Here is a 5575-nt window from a genome sequence, read left to right as displayed (position 1 = left end):
AGCTCTATATTGTCCGTTTCTTCGTTCAGCCACGTCTCGGTMAAACATAAGAGGTTACAGTTTTTAATGTCCCGTTGGTAGGATAATCTAAATAGTAGGACCACAATTTTATTTTCTAATGATTGCATGTTAGCAAGGAGAATGGAAGTCATTGGGAGTTTACTCGCTCGCCTCCAGCTTCTCAGAAGGATCCRGATCTGCGTCCCCTTTTCCGGCGTCTTTTCTTCACGCAAAAGGTGTGGATCTGGGCCTGTTCAAGTGAAAGCAGGATATCCTTCTCATCGGACTCGTTAAAGGAAAARGTTTTTTCCAGTCCGCGTTGAGTAAACGCTTTTCTGATGTCCAGAAGTTATTTTCGGTCATAAGAGACGGTAGCAGCAACATTATGTACACAATAAGTAAATAACTAAGTTACGCAAAAAAAAATTTTTTTAAATGCACAATTAGTTGGGAGAATGTAAAACGTCAGCCATGTTCATTTGACCGGTGGAAATCTGTCCTTTGGTCTGTTTAGGCCAAATTTGAGCTTTATGGTTCGTGTCTTTGTGAGACGCAGAGTAGGTGAACGGATGATCTCCACATGTGTGGTTCCCACCGTGAAGCATGGAGAAGGAGGTGTGATGGTGTGAGGGTGCTTTGCTGGTGACACAGTCAGTGATTTATTTAGAATTCAAGGCACACTTAACCAGCATGGCTACCACAGCATTCTGCAGCGATACGCCATCCCATCTGGTTTGCGTTAGTGGGATTAACATTGTTTGTCAACAGGACAATGACCCAACACACCTRCAGGCTGTGTAAGGGCTATTTGACCAAGAAGGAGAGTGATGGAGTGCTGCATCAGATGACTTGGCCTCCACAATCACCCGACCTCAATCCAATTGAGATGGTTTGGGATGAGTTGGACCGCAGAGTGAAGGGAAAGCAGGCAACAAGTGCTCAGCATATGTGGGAACTCTTTCAAGACTGTTGGACAATTATTCCAGGTGAAGGTGGTTGAGAGAATGCCAAAAGTGTGCAAAGCTGTTATCAAGGCAAAAGGTGGCTACTTTGAAGAATCTAAAATCGGAAATATATTTTGATTTGTTTCACACTTTTTTGGTTACTATCCGATTAGATATGTGTTATTTCATAGTTTTGATGTCTTCACTATTATTCTACAGTGTAGAAAACAGTCAAATACAGAAAAACCCTTGAATGAGTAGGTGTGTCCAAACTTTTGACTGGTACTGTATATTGCCCTTTTTCATAGCTCTGGCAAATATCTCYTGAGAATAAGCATTCTAAGCAATTACATTCATATTACATATGTCATCAATATCATGTTTGATTGAGAAGGAAATTGCACAGATGAAAAAGAAGAGCGACCTAGATAACTGCTATAACTGATACTCCGAGACTGAGTCAAACTCAAAGCAGTATTTACCTGCTTATTTTTAGGTTCTAAATAAGGACATTACCTTGGTTCATTTTTTTGGTCTCTAAAGATATTTTAGGCCATACATACAGGTTATTTAATTACACATGCCCTCCAGAACAAACTGTACTGCATCAAAATGTAATTATAACAAACATCTGAGACAGAAAGTGAATGCATGCACTCTTGGTCTCATCATTATACGTTGTCCTATAAAAAGTAGACTACCTGCATTTCCCTTGGAAGACAAGTCGCCTCCCGGCATCCCTAATTCTCTTCCCTCCCATCCTTCCCTCTTGTCCACTGGGCTTTTTTTCTGCCAGCTTAGCTTGGGAGATGAGATGCGCTCTGACAAGCCCAGATGGGCAGCGCCGGCATACGGGGGTAAGTGACAGTGGCCTGCCCCCAGAGTGGAGAAGTGGCAGGGGGAGCCGGGTGGCAGAGCACAGCAGAGTGAGTGTGCGTCCCAAATGACACCCCTTTCTATTTAAAGTGAACTACTTTTGACTATAGGGCTCTGCTCAATAGTAGTGCACTATGTAGGAAATAGGGTGCCATTTGGGAGTGAGTGGCTGTAATGGAGGAAGAATGAGAATAACTCTCACAGTGGTTCTGAAGAAGCAGAACAGAAGGAACCAGGGGCTGAGGCTTAAGTGGACCCCATCCTCCAATCCATTCTTTAACCTTCAGCGCCTGGCTCCAGAGGTTTTTGACCTTACTTAGTGTAAAGGCAAGCTGGAGGGACATAACATCTAGTGTGACTATATGATTTGTGGGAAGATGCTCATCATGAAAAGCTTAGGACTCTTCCCTTCTACTCCCTCTCCTTGACGTGAAGCAGCAAGCGAGCCTGATGTGATGGTAGCCGCAGTGGTGATGAACCTTCTGGAAAGCCATTTATCCATGCAGACTTGGTGTGAGTCTAAATATAAGGGCATCAGGACCAGCTGGGTGTAGAAATGTATTCTTTTTTTGTTTGCTCAAGGTCCCACCAGTGAGCCTCACACAAGCCGAGCCACTCAACGTGCAAAATATGTTCTTTAGGGAGGTCAGAAGTTGGCAGGTAGCAGCTACTGAATTGCTTGTGTAGGCCTGTGTGTCCGACTGCAGAGGGAGTGGATGAGTCTTTCTTATTTGTATTCAGAGTGTGTTGCATCTTAAATCAGTGGCCCTTTCTCCTCCAAAAGAGAGCAGTGACTCACCAGTAGTTTTTTTATATTTGCAGAAATGCCCCAACGCTGAAACAAGGGGAGAAGGTTAATCTGCCGGCTTTTGAAGTCAGGGTTATGTCTCATTGACTATACACGAAAGGGGAAAGCTACTCAAGGCTGCTTTGAACTCAAAATAATGCAGCTTTTCCATCTCTCTGTGTTTTATCTTTGAACTGCTTAGTAAAGGGTTAAGGTGACTTTGGGGATTTAGCACACAACATAATGTAGTGCTGTAGTATACAATAAGTTTCCTCTGTGATATCACAATAATATCCTCATAGTAAACTCAATGTTATTTTGACAAAATATGCTGCTAACAAAACACTTTGTGGCCTGGTTTGGTTRATGTGCAAAACATGTTCAGCCCTTCTTATTGAAAGCTTGAGTTGGTTTTCATTTCCACACCTGATATTTTCCCACAGCACACCTGAGAAGTTTCAAAAACATGCACYTTGACATGTTCATTAGCAGAACACCTGAGACCAGCCTGAAGAAGGTGCTGTAAATTATGCTATGGCAATGTACCTTTCATCATTACAGCAACATACCTGAGAGAGGAGCCGTAAAAATTATCTCATTATTATCACAGACAGCCTCCTACTTGAGAGAGCCTTGGGTACATTTCCTCACAAAGTATTCATATCCCTTGACGTATTCCACATTTTGTTGTGTTACAGCCTGAATTCAAAATTGATTAAATTGATTGTTTTTCTCACCCATCTACACACAATGCTCCATAATGACAGTAAAAGTAAAAACATGTTTTCAAAAATTTTGAAAATGTACTGGAAATTAAATACAGAAATATCTAATTCACATACGTATTCACACCCCTGAGTCAATATATGTTAGAATCACCTTTGTCAGTGATTGCAGCTGTGAGTCTTTCTGGGTAAGTCTCTAAGATCTTTGCACACCTTTATTGTACAATAGTTGCACATTATTATWAAAAAATTCTTCAAGCTCTGTCAAGTTGGTTATTGATCATTGCTAGACAGCCATTTCCAAGTCTTGCCATAGATTTCAAGACGAATTAAGTCAAAACTGTAACTAGGCCACTCAGGAACATTCATTGTTGTCTTGGTAAGCAACTATGTTATTGTCTTGTTAAAAGGTGAGTTTGTCTCCCAGTGTCTGGTGGAAAGCAGACTGAATCAGGTTTTCCTATAGGATTTTGCCTGTGCTTAGCTCTATTCCATTAATTTTTATCCTAAAAAAACTTCCTAGTCCTTGCCAATGACAAGCATACCCATAACATGATGCAGCCACCACCATGCATGAAAATATGAAGAGAGCTACTCAGTGATTTGTTGTGTTGGATTTGCCCCAAACATAACGCTTTGTATTCAGGACATTACGTCTATTTCTTTGCCACAAACAGGATGCATGTTTTGAAATATTTTTTATTCTCTACATGCTTCCTTCTTTCCATTTTGTCATTTAGGTTAGTATTGTGGAGTATCTACAATTTTGTTTATCTATCCTCAGTTRTCTCTTATCACAGCCATTAAACTGTAACTGTTTTAAAGTCACRATTGGTCTCATGGTGAAAACCCTGAGTGGTTTCCTTCCTCTCCGGCAACTGAGTTAGGAAGGAAGCATGTCTCTTTGTAGTGACTGGGTGTATTGATACACCATCCAAAGTGTAATAAATCACTTCACCATGCTCAAAGGGATATTCAGTGTCTGCTTTTTWAAATTTTTACCAATAGGTGCCCTTCTTTGTGAATCATTGGAAAACCTCCCTGTTTTTTGTGGTTGCYTCTGTGTTTGAAATCCCCTGCTCGACTGAGGGACCTTACAGATAATTGTATGTGTGGGGTAAAGAGATGAGGTAGTCATTCAAAAATCATGTTAAACACTATTATTGCTCACAGAGTGAGTCCATGCAACTTATTATGTGACTTGTTAAGCACATTTTTATTCCTGAATTTATTTAGCTTGTCAAAATAAAAGGGGTTGAATACTTACTGACACAAGACATTTCAGCTTTTCATTTTTTATGAATTTGCAAACATTTCTTAAAACATTACTCCACATTGACATTGTGGCCAGTGACACAAAATATCATATAATATACATAATATTAATACATTTAAAAATTCAGGCTATAATAAAACAAAATGTAAAAAAAGTCAAGGGATGTGAACTTTCTGAAGGCACTGTACCTGGAATAATAGAAAGGGAATGAGGTTTTTCCTTTCCCTTTTCTTCCTGTTCTTTCCTTTCATTTGCTTTCCTTTTGCTTTCCCTTTCCCTTCCTTTCCTTCCTTTCCCTCTGTTCCAGCATGACCTTTTCCTCATCCCTCCATCCTTACCTCCAAGCCGAGGGAACAAGCCCAAAGACATCATCATCAATAAGACGTGGTGGTGTACCATTACTAAATCCCCCAATGCCAAGAGAGAGAGTGGAGTCCGTTAAAAAAAATATTTAAGTGAGGTACAAAGCAAAGAACTTTGGAAAAAACCAAGAGCCAGAAAATAGTATTACACAAACAGGTAGAAGATCACAAAATTGATTCCAAAGGGCAAAGAGTGATGAGTTTGCAAGTGCTACAAAAATGGGTTTAAAATGTTAATTGTTGGTCACGCTTTACATTGAATTGTTGGTATTACTGTTATTACTGTGTTATTAGTGTGTAATTATTTATATAAATACAGTGAAACAAGTATTGTATTCTATTTACTCATTGTTACACTGTATTCACACAAGGATGGTGTTAAGGCTTGGGTTGGTGTTAACGGTTAAGGGTTGTGGTTAGGGTTGTAGTTGAGGCTAGTGTTAGGGTTTGGGTTAGGGTTGTGGTTGAGACTAGGGTTAGTGTTGAAATGGGATGTGGACATGAAGCTAGGGTTAGGGTTGTGGTTGAGGATCGGTTTAGGGTTGAACTGGGATGTGGACATGAAGCTAGGGTTAGGGTTGTGGTTGAGGATCGGTTTAGTGTTG

This window comes from Salvelinus sp. IW2-2015, linkage group LG35, assembly GCF_002910315.2.
Source record: "Salvelinus sp. IW2-2015 linkage group LG35, ASM291031v2, whole genome shotgun sequence".
Classification (NCBI taxonomy): domain Eukaryota; kingdom Metazoa; phylum Chordata; class Actinopteri; order Salmoniformes; family Salmonidae; genus Salvelinus; species Salvelinus sp. IW2-2015.
This window is presented reverse-complemented; position numbering follows the sequence as displayed.